A 16762-nucleotide genomic window follows, 5' to 3' on the forward strand; every position below is an offset into this window, starting at 1 on the left:
CCCCGGAATCGGTTCCCCCTATTGTTGCACAAGGAGATCATGTTAAGTCAGGCATCACAAATGCCACTTCATCTGTTTTGTTTGCTGACCAGGAGCTACCTGGTCATGTTCAATACAACCTGTGGCCCAGAAAACAACACGGTACCCCAATGAACATGGTTGGAGATAGGGAGAGACTTGAGTAATAGGCCCTTGCTAGACTAGTTTGGGGGTGCTGAGCGAGACACTGGACTGAACGATTTGAGAGCTGGAACAATGTATTGCTCTGTTCAGAGAGAAAGACTAAGAAAACAAAAAGGGGGCCTGGGTTGCAACTGTATGGAAAAGTTAACGCAAGGATCTGTTTCCTTTTTGATGAACGATAGGAACCTGCCTGTGAGGCTCTAGAAAGAAATACCCTCTGGCAGGTTGGCCCTCGTCCCTTACTGTAGTTTGGACTTTTAGTTAGAATGTATTCCTTTGGTCGTTTTATTCCTGAAGAGGAACGACCCCTCGCTCCTCGATATATGCCTACTTACGTTCCTATGTTTTTTTCTTGGACAACATGTGTGAAAGTTGCTTTTGTAATTACCATTGCAGTTCTCTTTGTCTTAATAATGGGTGTATTTTTATATTTGGAATTTCATCATCCCATGCATACTGTACTAGGTACTCCTACCCCACCGACGGAGCATTTCTTCCTTACTTTGGCCGCTCATAAGGAAAGGTATTGCCAGACCAATATTAAAAATGTATTTGTAGAGATGTTGCATCAAACACATAGTGCTACCAATACAACAAATTGTTGGGTTTGTGGCCTGCTGCCATTGGTAATGCATTGACATGATCTTTTTATTTCATTGCCTTTATCTTATTTGGGAAGTTGTGAGGCCTAGTTTAAATTGTTGTCGATGATGTAAATGCATTACACGGTAGATTCATCCCGGTATTCCAAAAAGGACTACGAGATGATTTTGGCCTATATAGAAGTACATTAGGGATTCGATCCACAGGGTCACTTGACCCTAATGCTTGTATGAATCTACTAGCAGCCCGTCCCGACGTTGTCCGGGCATGAATTGCTGCCGGCCAGTAGTATATTGTTTTGTAGGATTTTTATTTTGATAGCATTTCTTTTCTGTGACAGGCCTGTGAAACGCTCAGATTCACAGTGCACTGCTGATGCACTTAAGAGTGCGCGTTCAGTAGTGTGTGAACTCGAGTTTCCCTAATTTATTTTTCCTTGCAATATTATATAGCGCGAACTCGACAACATGGCATGAGCACAAGTTAAATTACAGAAGAACACATTCATTTGTGGTAGGCATGGGGAGACAAAGCGATTTGCCTAGAATCACAGGATGTTGAGCTGATGACCAGATTCGAACGTAGTTCCCCAGCTCTAAAGTTCGCAATTCTAGAACTTGTGGCGGGAGGTGTGTCTAAAAGTGTATGTCGGTGCTGGCCATCAAAGAGAGAGACCTGTGCATTTTTCAAAGCGGTGGTGAAAAAATATGAGTATGTTGCTGGAGATGTGGGCCGCCGTGCCACCAATGTACCTACCGGGGGAGGATAAACACCCATTATTCCGCAACTTTCTTACCGCATACCATAACTCCGCATACTTTCATTACGAAAGTACCATGACTCCGCAATGCGATTTTAACGCTTGGCATTACATTTTATATGCTTTTACCACGCATACATTTACAACAAAATTCGTTGTAAATGCATGAATGGTAAAAGCATGTTTTTTTTAATGTTTAGATAAGGTAAGTAGAGCTATAGGGGTATATGTTTTGGGGTACTGAGGTATATGTTTTGGGGTGTTTGGGTATTTTAAGGGTTCAGATATAGTTTTGGGTTATGGGGTACAGGGGTAGTTTTAGGGTTTATGGATAGGTATGGATTTTGGGGTACAGGGGTATTTTTAGGGTTCAGGGCTAGGTTTGGGATTCGGGGTATAGGGGTATTTATAGGGTTCAGGGGTAGGTTTGGGGTTTGGGGTACAGGGGTATTTTAAGGGTTCAGGGCTAGGTTTGGGTTTTGGGGTACAGGGGTATTTTTTGGGTTCAGGGCTAGGTTTGGGTTTTGGGGTACAGGTGGATTTTAGGGTTCAAGGGTAGGTTTGGGTTTTGGGGTACAGGGTTATTTTTATGGTTCAGGGCCAGGTTTGGGTCTTGAGGTACAGGGGTATTTTTAGGGTTCAGGGCCAGGTTTGGGTTTTGGGGTACAGGGGTATTTTTAGCGTTCAGGGGTAGGTTTGGGTTTTAGGGTACAGGGGTATTTTAAGGGTTCAGGCCTAGGTTTGGGTTTGGGGTTTGGGGTATTTTTAGGGTTCAGGGGTAGGTTTGGGTTTTGAGGTACAGGGGTATTTATAGGGTTCAGGGCTAGGTTTGGGTTTTGGGGTACATGGGTATTTTTAGGGTTTAGGGAAAGGTTTGATTTTTGGGGTACAGGGTATATTTATAGGGTTAAGATGGGTTAGTATTTAAGGGTGTTGGGGTATTTTAAGGAGTAAGGGTTGGTTATGATTATGGGGTGCAGGGGTATTTAAAGGGAGCAGGGTAGACACCCGGAGCTGGAATGTACAGAACCTGGGAAGAAAAAAACAATGAAATATTGGGCACATCGCTAGCTTTTTTTTCCGTAATCCCGTGCCCGCACACGCCCACGCCCCCAGCACACGCCCACAGCACACGATATGAGACATGACATGAAGGGCGGAACGTACCACACGCCCCCAGCATTTGTCACACCCCTAGCACACGCCCACAGCACAACGCAGACACGCCCACAAGGGACTACTTTGCTGGCACGGTTCTTTTACCTTTTAAATGTATATGGTGGGCGTCTGCATAGCCTAGGTCCTTCTGCTGCAACTGCCCTTTCCAACACTGTATTGGGTGTTGTGATTGGTGCTGGGGTTCCTGAGATTACCCGCCTCAAAGGTTTGGGCTCTCTATTTGTTATATTAGTATAGATATAGATATACAGAATATGAAAACGTCACGTGGTTAAAGAGTGACATTTTAGACTTTGCAGAATTTAATTTCACTCAGTACTTCCAGCAATTTCAAGATCAAAATGTTACTGATGACAAAACTATCCCGGTGCCTATATTGAATAGTACTTCTGCATTCTGTGTACAAGGGACTGGGCATATTTCAGTGGGAGACAGTTGTTGCAATCATACTTATCGACTACGTAATTTTAGTAGCCCACCTTTGCTGACCTCTCCGAATGTTTATTTCATATGTGGTGAGAATGCCTATACATGGCTTCCCTGGGGATAAGCGGGTCGTTGTTACTTATCCTTTTTGTATCCACCTGTTTATATAGCACCCTCCAATTATCATAAGTATCATCGGTTAGATGGACAAAGTTTGCCTGTAATACGAGATGGAAGAGAACTTGATACATCCGAAGTAGATCAGACTGATACTCCGGAGCAGCATTTTATTGACATCGTCAAGGGAGTATTTCCTATTTGGGGGCCCATTATCACTAGTAAAGAGGTAAGGCGCCTGTCTAGAGTAGTTGAGAGGGTTATAAATACCACAGCTGATATATTAACTAATTTAACTGTGGAGCTTCAGGCTACAAGACTTGTCTCTTTTCAAAACCGTATGGTGCTAGATGTTATCCTAGCAGATCGAGGAGGAGCTTGCCGCGAGATCGGCAGCTCCTGTTGTGTATATATCCCTGACTCCGCCCCATCTGTCCATCTGGCTAATCAAAAGCTACACCGTCTAGCTTCTGAAATACATGCAGACACTGGAACCTGGTCCCTTTCTAGATGGACTTGGGGTTTGTTGTCTACCTGGGGTTGGAAGATTCTGATGATATTAACTGGCATAGCGGGAGTTATTTTCACCTGCTGCCTCTGTATGCACTGTGGACCTGCATGTTGTTCTTATTGTGCTGCAAAAATCTCTTCCTCTGTGACAAGCCAATCCCCAACTAAGGTAAAAGCTCAAATGGTCCAACAAGAAATACGAGAGATGATGCAGATTGACGAGGGTATTTTTTAGGACTGATTCTTTTGATTAGCTACATCATGCTAAAAGGGTGGTTCTGAGGGATAGAATCAATTTTCTGCATTTATTGTAATCTTTTGTTATCATGATATATCTATCTATATACATAATTTATCTACATTGATTGTGGTTTAGAATAATTCGTTACATCAATACAGGAATTCCTTTCACGCTCTTGTATTGTATTCCTCTGTACTTGAACTGAGACCCAAACAGACGTCATTTTGCTGTACATGTATTAGACTCGGACAGCGGTCAGGTGTTATCCTCCAGCAGTCCAGTAGGCCCCAGTTAAGCTGAGTTACAGCAGACAGCTGAGTTCAATATATTCTTTCTTGTTCTAAGGCCCAAGGTCGCATCTGGCCTCAGAGGTGATAAGCACATTCCTGGAGGCGCCGTGCCTGTGCTCCCAGGCACCGAGACGAAGGGGAGTCACCCCTCCTGACCCTCCCCAATAATAGCAGAGGCAGACTTCTAAACAAGCTTTGAATGCCATATATGGTTTTTCCTTTAAACCACTGTGCCAACCAGTATTTTTCCATGTAAGGTGATCTCATGTAACGCAATGAAATTATATATGCCATGTATCGAGTGGGAATTGGCAGTCTTCTCTGCGCACTGGCTGGGTGATGTTGGAGAGGCTCCTCTATAGAGTATCATTGGTTTAATAAATGATTGACTTTTTTTCACTGCCAACTGACTGATTATTTGGTGAGACAGACTTTGGGACCTATTGGTAGGTATAGCTCCATAGAATATTTTCTGTAATACGTCAGATATGTGAACATTGGCACTAAAGAGCAATACAACATGCATTAACTGTCTCCCACAGATTTCTATCTTCAGCTTCCAATTATTTCATGACAGCTTACAGTCTTTGATGAATGATACAATACGACTTACTCACACATCATGTATTATATTCCAGCATAGGGTATAGATGAAGTTCTCTATTTCAGCGTAGAGCATTGGTAGGTTTCTTCTTGAAGCAGAGCCTCAGATATCTTGTCCCAGTGTAGCTTGGAGTTATCAGCACTCTAAAACAAACACAAGGTAATGTGAAATGTCTTTCTACTTGTAGTAGCGTGCAACAAACATGATAGTAAGTCCCAAATGTACTTCGTAACACAGCCTGAAAATGCACAAGTTCCCAAATGTCTATGAAATTAGTTAGTGCACTAACTTTTGTTTTCTTGCTTTATTTTTGCATCAGTCTTTTCCAGGGTGAGGCAGATTTGTGTGATGAGCTCACGGTGATCCGGATTCTGAGAGTAGGCCCCCAGGAGAGTAAAAGGGAGAGCGTCCTCCTCCCTCAACAGGAACGAAGCAAAACAATTTCACGTGGCTTGGGTGCGGTTTTTATACTGCCTAAAACCCCAGATTTCCAGCGACATGTGCAATCTCCAGAGATTTTGGAAGTACGAGTTGGGTTGTGAGTGGCCGTTCTGCAGACTATGGCCCTGGAGGATGTTGTGTGGTCCTATTAATGAATACATAATACCAGGGCCCTGAGGGTTCCTAAAGCATGATTGAAAGCCGACCCTGGGAGATACATAATGTAAATAGGGGTAATAAGACAACAAGTGCAATCAGGCCTCAGGGGATAACACCAGTACAAGTTATAGCAACCAATCAAGATTTGCCATGAGGCACACCCCAGGGAAACTCAGCGTGGGCCCCAAAGTGCCCCAATGTACATACAGCACAGGAGGAAGCACCCAGGTTCAGGACACTAATAAACTAACTAATCTTGACAAAGCTTTACCAGTATCCGCACTATTCAATATGTGAATCAAAGGTTTGTGATCAGTATATATCTCAAACTCTGAACCCTACAAGAAAGCCTTAACGTTTTCCATGACCAATCATTAGGCAAGAGCTTCACTCTCAATAGTGCTGTAGTTTCCGACTGTTTCAGACAGCGGGAAGCAAAGACAAAATGTGCTCCTTTCCATTCACCCAGTGCAAAAGAACTGCACCCAAACCAACTTGACTGGCATCCACTGTAAGAAAACAATTGTTCTCTGAAGCAAAGGATGCCAGAGCAAGAGCAGATCTGATCATATTTTTGATTCAAAAGAACGCATCATTAGCAGTCACATTCCAGACATATTTCACACGCTTTTTTACTAAATCAAGTAAAAGCTGCACAATGGAAGCATACCCTCTCAATAAACTTGAAGTAGTACTCACTGAATCCTTAAAAAGACCAAAGGGAGACTTTATCCCTGAACAGAACAGCATCCTGAAAAGCTTCCCCAGGGAAAACTAAGAATTGAATCCCTTCAATCGGAATATGATGACCCAGGTAATCTAAATCCTGCACCAGAAATTAGCATTTGTCAGTTCCTCATCCTCCTTGAAAATGTACAAGACCTTTTCTAAAAATCAAACTGTATCTATCATGCTTTCAGCAAAAATTAACACATCATACTAAAAATCTTGTACATCCAACACTCTTCCCAGAGTGATATCCATACATTGCTTATCATCAGAAGCCAGGCCAAAAGGAATATGCCGAAATTTAAAGGCACCAAAGGGCGTAACAATTGTGATCAAATCCTGGAACTCTTCAGGTAAAGGCATTTGGTTTAAAGCTGAGCATAGAACAATTAAGGAGAAAAACGTAGCTTATCCTAAAATGGCTAATAATTCATTGAACTTTGGCAGAGGATTGCAGTCAATTCCAATGTTCCTATTTAGAGTGCAAAGATCTGCACATAAACAAATCTCTCCAGATTTCATCGGCACAATAACCATGGGTCTTACCCATTCCACTATTTCATTGGCTTAACTACCCCTTCAGATGTCCACTTCTGAAGTAAATTCTTGAGATGGTCACTCACACTCAATGATACCAATCTTTCTTTAGGCACCATGGGACCAGTGTTGGATTTGAATTTGATTTTATGCTCAAAACGTTTGATAGAGCCAATGCTATTATTAAATTCTTCAGAAAATATCTGAGTAATTTCATTTGTAGATTTCTCAGCTGCCACATCTCCTGGTAAACCTTGTGCTTTGTCAGCAAAAAAATCACCTGGTACACCTTGCAGTATTGGTGTCTCAACCTGTGACAGAGACGCACTGGCTGGTATATCTTGTGCAATATCTGTGGCATTAAACTTGAGAGCCAACTCAGCCCAAAATGTATCAATTGCCACAACAGGTTTTTCAGCCCCATAAATTAACATGAGACCTAATTTGACCAAATCTTGCTGACCAATCACATTTCTACCGTTCAAGGCAATATAGACTTTAGTGGCTGTTGATCTTTTCCATGCATGTTACAGAGTCAAGGGAAAATCCCAAAAGATCAAAATTCTGTTCTCCATAAGCCTTGGAAGAAACATTTGGTTGTTGAAGGTAAATCTCCTCACCCCAATACTAATAAGAACAATCATCAGATAAAATAGGTATTGGGGCACCTGAATCAGCCATCATATTAAGAGAAACTTTCTCAATGGAAACCTCACAACAAGGTTCCTTGACAATGCCACTGATACTAGAAACATTGTTGGAAATATTGGCTTGAATATTTAGAATAATGTTAGACAAACCAGAAAGGCAACCTTTAACCTCATGCTGTTAAGCTTGACAAAAAGTTTTCCCCTCTTACACACACTCTGAGCATGACCAGCTTCTTGCATTTAATGCATCGTTTAACAATGGTGGGACAACTGACAAAATTGCCCAGTTAAGATTTATAACCACATCCATCACAAAACCTTAGGCTCTTTTTAGAAACATTTGTGATAAATTTGTCTTTCATTGATATAGCAGGAACAGAGTGTTCCCAAGAACACGAATAAACATGTGGACTTGACGTGCATGCCAGTGCCACAAGCTTGCTGGATAAAATGGACCGTTCAATGCCTTTAGCATCATTAATAACTTCAGACAATGTGGAGTCTATGCAAATTGCTAAGCACTCCTGAATTCTGATTAATAAGCAAAGACAAACTGATCCCTTATGTACATTTCTAGTGAATTTCCAAAGTTGTAAGTCGGGGCAAGGATTTAAGAGCAGAAATGAATTCCTCAGCACTTTCACCCATCAACTACTTTCTTTAAATGAATTACATCTTTCAAGAAGAACACTAAGAAGCCAATTCCGAGCTCGCTCGGAAGGGCTCCAGACACGATCCGGACGAAAAAGTACGAGGCGTATGCGTGTTTTCCGACCGCCTCGTACAGTTATGCGAGCAAACAAGTACGTAGCAAGAAATGCGAAATCGCCAACCGAATTGTTTCCGGGTCCGAACCGCTTTGTACGTCTCGTCCGTAAGCAAACCATCCATGCAAAAGAGGCGGTTTCCAACCGAGCCAGTACAATGCACGATTCAGACACCCGGATCAAGTCGGAGCCTCCAACACATAAACGCTCCGGGAAGCTGACTTTGGGAGTCCGTGCTTGACCCCGCTTCACTTGTAGTCTTACGAGTCGATCACAGGGGGTGGCGCAACGTACCTTTTTCGTCAATGGGAGCCTCAGGACGTGTCGTACACCAGGCTCCCATTGACTTCAATGTGACCCAGAGCGACCCGTGTTTGTCAGCGCTTGTTTGCATCGTACTCGGGTACTCGGAGCCCTGGAGCACGAGTCAATCAGAAAGCCCTCTGGATCCGAGTTGAACAGAGCCTTTTCCCAGCAAGATCGGAATCGGCTCCTTAGTCCTTCTGAAAAATGTTCTGTAAATGTATAACTGCTTCCTTCTCCATCACCACCAGCTGCAGAGGTAAATTGTCAAACATCTGTTTACCTTCCTGGCCCAAACAACTGAATAAAACTGGCACTTTTCAAGAGGATTCATAGTTGGTTGCATTACAAATGCAATACTGGATACTGAATATAGGACATTACAATAATAAAATGTAGAAATTAAATCCAACATAGTACCTGTGAGCAGAAGATGAAGCAATACCAAACGGCACTCACATGGGAATGAGAACTGTTAAAATACAATTAAAACCTCCTGTGTCAATGAAATGGCTGTGTTAATAACTAATCCAGTTGCTCCTCCCAACCAGACAATCAGGTTGCTCGTATGAATCAGCCTGTGCTGAGTTCACCATGGAGAGAATGTAGCATCATCTGAATGCAATGCTCATCTTAGCATCGGTGCTAAGGCTTATGGTTTAAGGTTCGTGGCAGGAAGGTGAGCCTTGAGCAGGGCTGCTAATCGGCTCATACTAGGGAGCAACTCAACCAAAATATAAAGCCAAAGGCACCCAAAGCCACATCAGCTCACTGGCGAGGGTGTGATCCGTACAAGGGCGTCAAAAGAAGCAAAACCAACAACAAAGTGAAGTCAGAGGCGGCGTCTGAGGAGAACGAGGAAAGAAATGCAGCAATCCAGCTGGAATGGGTTCCCAGGAGAAGGGAAATACTCACTGCCAAATGTGGAAATGAAGAGCGACCTCAAGGAGAGCTTGTACAGATAAGTTTATACACAACATAGGAGCCCACATCCAGCATTCATCACCACAGAGCAGTCCTTAGCAAACTGACAAGCTTACCGGTAGAAACTATAGGAGCGTCACCCACATCAAATGACAACAGCACACAATACATTGAACAGGTAAGTACATATGCTTCATTACAGTGGCACATGTTGCCACTTTCATTGATGCTACCACCACAGCACTTATTAGTTATAAAATAATCGAAGTAGTGGTGCGGGGGGAGTTGCTAAAGTAACGGGTAAGCCCAAAGTTCAGGCCAACCGCGATGGAGGGCAGGCCGGCTACAGGACTTAAACAGGTCCCACTGACAAAGTACCTTGGATGGAGAAAATTGTTGTAGTCGAGAGTGTGATGTGTTAGTTCTGATTCATGCAGTCAGATAGCTGCATTGAAGTTGAGCCTTGCAGTCAGGATCTTGGATCGGCATTGCATCATCATCGAACCTCTTGGTCATGTCCCACATTGTCATCGAGCCACACAGGGATGTCTATGGATCGGCACTGCATCAGAGTCAAAGGCACTGCATCGGTTCCGATCAAAGCAGTGGTGGCAATGTATCAATTTTGTACCAAAACAGCTGCAGAACTCACCTCTGAGGCCCAGGACTGGAGGAACACAGGCAAGGATAGGTTCACAAATGGCAGAGTCCATCAGCACTAGCCAAATCGCAAGACGTCTTTTATGACCCTGAGTCTTCGTAAACAAGAGGCAAGCCAGCAAACCCTTGGAGTCACTATGGGTTCAAGTGAGGTGGGTCCAGTCCGTGATCACCAGCCAGTAGGGCAGCTCAGCACAGCAGTGAAGCAGTTCTTTAAAACAGTCAGTCAAGTAGAGTGGCAATCCTTGTAGCAAAGCAGTCCTTACTCCTGGCAGAGTACTTCACAGGTCCAGTAGTGTACTACTTGGTAGAGTCAGGACACCCAAATGTGCTTTTGAATTGTTGGTGATTTCAAAGCAGATGCTTGAAGTGCACAGGTGTCCATTCATCAGCCCTGTCTGCCAGGCTATTTGTGGGGGTAGTCAGTCCTTTGTGTGGGGACAGGAGACAGCCTGCCCAGGAAGACTATCAGATTGCAGATGAGTCCTCTGTCACATCCACCCTTCCTGTATTTGTGGTTGACTAGAGGACATGCACAAATGGTAGCTGTCACCCAACCCAGACAGTGCCAGGTTAAGATCAGAGAAATGTCCACTTTATAAAAGTGGCATTTCTAAAATAGTAATGTTAAATCCAACTTTAACACTAAGGAGGATTTTGCATTACTTTTCAAAGGTATGAAACATAATGTATCTACTCCTTTCTAATCAGGAATTACAGCTTAAAATTAAGGAATTCCCAATACTAGCCTATGAGAGGAATGGGCCTCACATCAGTGAAAAACAAATACAGCTCTTTGTCACTACCAGGACATGTGAAACTTAAATGTATCTGTCCTACCTTTTAGTTACACAGCACCCTGCCCTTAGGATTACCTAGAACCTACCTTAGGGGTGACGTATGTGTAATAAAAGGGGAGTTTAAGGCTTGGCAAATGGTTTTAAATACCCTAGTCGATGTGACAGTAAACTGCATGCTCTGGCCTTGCAATGGCAGGCTAGAGTCAGGTTTGAAAGGCTACTTGTGTGGGTCGCACAATCGGTGCTGCAGGCACACTGGTAACATTTAGACTACAGGCCCTGGGTACATGACATACCACTACTTTACAAGGGACTTATAAGTGAACTTAATATGCCAATTAGGTATATACCAATGTCAACATGTTTAGGCGATAAGCACATGTACTTTGGCACTGTTTAGCATTGGTAAAGTGCTCAGAGTCCTAAGGCCAAAAGGACAACACAGCAAAAAGTGGAAGTAAGCAGGCTACACATTGAGGGAAGTATACCTGAAGGTTGACAGGTCTAACAATGACAGAAAAAAACTTATGTCAAAAGCATAATGTCCAGAAGGACATACTGGAATAATACTGTATAGTACAGATGACACAGGAGAAGTGTCAATATGTATATGATTACTGTTGTTTTTTTCTTCAGTTGTTAACAGTGTTGAGCACATGGTTACAATGTACACACATTGATTAGTGACCTAGGCATAACATGTTTTAAATGTTGAGTTTGTGATTGAACATCACTAGCATTATTGCACCATAAGGGCAAGTGTAGTGCACCTTGTATCACGTGACAGGATTTGTACACATCCAATTGTAGATATTCTATACCTGACAGGAGCGGGGTCTAGAAACAAGGTGGCACACAACATACAAATACTATAGAAGTGTAGAATCCTTTCATCACTGAAAAAAAGTACAGGTATGCAGGTTATACCCACAAATAACATAAGTCTAACAATGAGGCATAAACAGTTGAAGAGAAGAGAAAGAAGTTAAATAAGGGGGGTAAATGAGGGTGGTGAAATGAGTGAAACTAAGAGACTTATTTAGAATTTGACGGATGGTTTACATGAGGAATTACAAGTCCCAAGAATATAATGCACTTTTTAGAAGGCAGACTAGATATCTGCCATGTTTCTAATGGAATATGCCACCAAACTCCAAATCCAGCCCTACATTAAAGAGAAGGGCTTAGATTTGGACTCAGTGAGTCAACTTAGATACCATGCAATTATCCAGTTAATGCACTTGATTGATCCACCACTCCTCTTAGCTCTCAACTTAAATAATGGTTATCTTCGATGGATAAGGTCAATGTTCATCCAATTATAGCGATCTGATCATTCAGTCTATGAAAAAGTGTCAGAAGGAAGAACACTTGAAATACAATTTGAAAATCACCAGAGACTATAGTACAAGAGGTTGCTATCACAACTAAAACCCCAACTGTCACCAATCAAACTCTCAGAAACTTCTGTTCTATGCAAGGACATATCAAAACAATGGGAGAGGACGGGAAGGGGAAGGTAAAAAGACTGGAGGAAGCGGGTGGAGAACAATGGAACATTCTATTAATTTGTAACACATTGTACCTTAACAAAGATAAAGCTGCATCAGAGCACTAATCATCAAATACAAGCATCTTGGATAGCATCTGAGACCTTGAATAGCTTCTGTACCCTATCAGTAAGAGTCTAACAAATGCCGCCTACAGGAACTGTTTGATCAAATCCGGACAGTTTGGCCTCGACATTACTATTGAGCTGGCCATGGTTTTCCAAATATTTTACAGGTAAGTCAAAGTTTGCATTAAACACATTCATGTATTCATCATTATTACTGTTAAAGCAAGTATTCCCATCACTTTGCTGGTGGGCTGACAAAATATCACGTAGGAAATGTCGAAGGTAAGGTACGAAATATTGTTTTTAAAAATATAGAAGTCAATATTATCATTTGCAAAAATGTAGTTGTTTAAAATATCGATGTTTTAATTCATTTTTTGTATTTTAGTTTCTATTTTAAATGAATGTGATGTATTTTTTGTATAAAAATTGTTTCTGTTATTAATATATGTGTTTCATTTTTAGCAGTTATCAATTTTATATAATTACATTTTGCGTATTATAGTTCCGTAGTGGGTTGCGGGTTTATAAGGGAATCGGGTGGGAAGTAATTTCAGTGTAATAAATGAATGATTATTTTGTATTAATTAATATTTATTTAATTGAGATGTTATAGTGTTAATTGTGGGAAGTAATTTAGTGTAATTAATTATTATTTGGTTGTCAATTACTATTAATTAATTAATTATGGTAATTGTGTCATTTGTTTAGGTGCGGGTTGTGGAATTTATAGAGTTAAAGGGTGGCAAGTAGTTTATTTTTTATTAATAATAATTTGGTAATTAATATTAATTAACTGAAAATTCAATATGAAAATGGTGTAATTATTTTTAGGTGCAGGTTGTTGGTTTTATTGGGGTATTAGGTGAGAGGTAATTTATTGTTGATTAATTAATAATTAGTTGTCAAATGATATTAATGAATTATTTGGAAATTAAATATGGAAATGGTGTAATTAATTTTAGGTGTGGGTTGTGGAGTTCATAGGGGTAAAAGGTGGGAAGTAATTTATGTTTAATTTATTAATAATCAGTTGATCATTAATATTAAATATTTAATTGATATTTAATTAGGGTAATTTAATATTTTTGTGTGTGGGTTTTACTTTTGTAGGGGTAAAGGGTGGGGATTACATTAATTTGACTTACTTTATAATTAGTTGTTAAATACTATTAGTTTTGTAATTGAAAATAAGTTTTAATTCTGTACTTCATTTTTTTACAGTTGAATTTTAGGTGTGGGTTGTGGGGATTATAGGGGTAACTTTTATGAGTTTTGATTTGATTTTTAATTAATATTATTTCTTTAATTGGTAATAAATTATGATAATTATGGAAGTACATTTAAAAAAAATCAGATATGGGTTGTGAATTGTGTTTTAGGCTAAGAAATAACAAAACTACACTCATGTAATAATTAATGTTTTTGATTGCAAATATTTTCTAATTAAAGATATGTATTTGTTTGCAAATTATTTTGTATTTTATTTAATATATTATGTATAGGTCTTTGTCTTAGGTATTAAACAATATAATATGTTGTTATTTTTTTTTTTGCAATATTAAATATATTTCTATTTTAATTTTTAACATATTTATGTTTTTTTATTTTGTTTAAAAAAAATGTTATTGGTAATATTTTGTTTGGTTTTAATTTTGAACTGATTGGAGTGGGAATATTAATTGTTACCCCTCTGCAATTCAACATTTCCCTATTGTTTGACTCACTGGAGTGGGAATCCTAATTTGTACCCCTCCTCTATCCAACTCTTTCCCTACTGTTGCACTCCTTGGAGTGTGCATACTAGTTATTGCCCCTCCACTATCCAGCACTTTTCCTACTGTTGCACTGACTGGAGTGGGAATAGTAAATGTTATTCCTCTGCTAGCCAACACTTTACCTACTGTTGCACTCACTGGAGTGGGATTAGTAATTTTTACCCCTCTGCTATCTAACACTTTCCCTACTGTTGCACTGACTCGAATGGGGATTGTAATTGTATTCCTATGCTCTCCAACACTTTCTCTACTGTTGCACTAACTGGAGTGGGAATAGTAATTTTTACCCCTTCGATATCTAACACTTTTCCTACTGTTGTACTCATTGGAGAGGGAATTGTAATTTGTCCCTCTCGGCTATCCAACACTTTCGCTATTGTTACACTGAGTGGAGTTGGAATAGTAAATGTTAACCCTCTGCTATCCTATACTTTCCTACTGTTGCACTGACTGGAATGGGAATTTGTAATAGAATGTTTGGCGATAGCCAGTAGGTATATATAGTTAGGATTTTTTCTCTATGGAACTTTTGAAAATTCTATGTCTAATAACTTTGGCGTTTGTGGACGGAATCGGCTGAAATTTTCAGGAAAACGGCACATTTTGTTTCTGAGCAGCCCCTAAAAATTTGGGGGGGTTTCGTCAAGGGGGGCCGAGAAGAAAGGGGGGTCCCAAAACGCGTTTTCCCATTCATTTTTCCATAGGGCCTTTGGCCTCACTTTTAGCTCGAACGGCTGAATGGATTTACACGAAACTTGGCAAAATTGTAGGGACTGTTAGCCTGATGTGCCTTTGCTGGGTCTCAATATATGTGCTCCAGTGGATTTTGAGAAATTAACGTTTAAAAAAACAGATATATCTGTGACAGCGTCCCAGATAGCGCTCCAGATCGCGTACTTTTCGCGTAACGGAGCTTTGCAAAGCGAAGCTGATTGGCTCTCCGGTGTCTGTCAACATTCTAAACAGTCCGGTGCGGCCGCCATCTTGTCTCTCGGTAGGATCGAGAGACAAGAGGAGGAGAAAAACGAAGGGGGAATTTAATGAAAGGGGGCAAGGTAGACCCCTCTTGACCCCCTAGGAATGATGTTGGGGTTATTAAAGGGTCCCGTGGGGCAAATAAAAAAATTAGATTTTTCGCGGTAGAATCGCTTCTCGGTTCGCGAACCGGGTCGCAAACTGGTAGCGAAACGTGAATTCGTCATTTTGTGTTTCGATTTAATTAAATTACTAGATGGAGGAAAAGCAATGTGAGTATTGGGTATAAGGGGGTATGGGAGACGTATCCTGACCCCCTATGTTTTCTGAGGGTGGTTGAGGAGGCTCATATATGTTGATACTTGTCTTCCAGCAGTTGCGCGGGAGCGTTTTTTTTTTTTTTTTTTTGCCGCTTGACTTCTGTTAACGTTCGATTCGAAGGAAATTAGGAAGTGTTGATCGCCATTTTGACACTGCGAGTAAATATATTGTTAAAAATAATTGTTATAAATTAATCCATATTGATAAACATTGTCTGCGCCATCTTGCTTTTTTTCCAATGCCACACTTTTGTTGTGTACGGCAGCCATTTTAGATGCCTTGACCAGACCCACTCTCTGTCCGCCACAGATCCTCAGCATGGCTCCCCACCCTCGCAAGCATCTCCCCCACGCACTGGTCACCCGTGCTCTCTCTCTCATGCATGGGCCATAAACTTCCCCCCATCTGCGCTGTTCTTCCCTGAGTATCACACCCTGTGCCCGCCCGACACCTCCCTTTCACCCTATTCACTACCGCACCCTCTGACACTCCTCTTCCTCTGTGTCTGATTGTCCAGGCCGGTCCCAGGCTATCACCTAGCCCTGCGGATGTAGTTTATGGCCCCAACTGTAAAGAATCACCCCTGTTCAAAGGAGTTACAGTAGATCAAGGTCGCCACCTCATGAGATCCGTCACACCACACGCGTTCCTACTATCTGATAACAATCCTGTATTGTGATTGGGGAGGGGATTCTCACTGTAAGGGTGTGTGGGACCTAGCCTGAAGCGGAAGATTCCAGGGATGCCTTTTTGTACATCAAAGTCTTCACAATTATGTGTCACATTAAAAATATATAGCACTCCAACAAAGTAGTAGGATTATAACACTTTAATAACTTATAAATATATACAACGCTCCAACAAAGTAAACACGTTAAAAAAAAACTTTTTAAACAACTATTTATATGACATTGCTTTAACCAGGATAGACAAAGAAATGACACAGTGATGTAAAAGTTTCTGAAAGAAATGCCAAGAACGTCCCATGTGAAAGTGAATTTTATCTGGCAATTTTTTTCTTTTCCTTCTCATGAAAAGAAAGTTAATGCCAGGTTCGTTACCTGCCTCATCTGCAAAAAAAAAACTCTTGAGAGGGACCGAAAAAAAATATAGCTATGGTAATCATACCATGCATCGGCACATGGAGAGGTGGCACCCTCTTAATTATTCTAAAGCACAACTTCGAG

The sequence above is a fragment of the Lissotriton vulgaris genome, chromosome 4_1, assembly GCF_964263255.1.
Source record: "Lissotriton vulgaris chromosome 4_1, aLisVul1.2, whole genome shotgun sequence".
NCBI lineage: Eukaryota > Metazoa > Chordata > Amphibia > Caudata > Salamandridae > Lissotriton > Lissotriton vulgaris.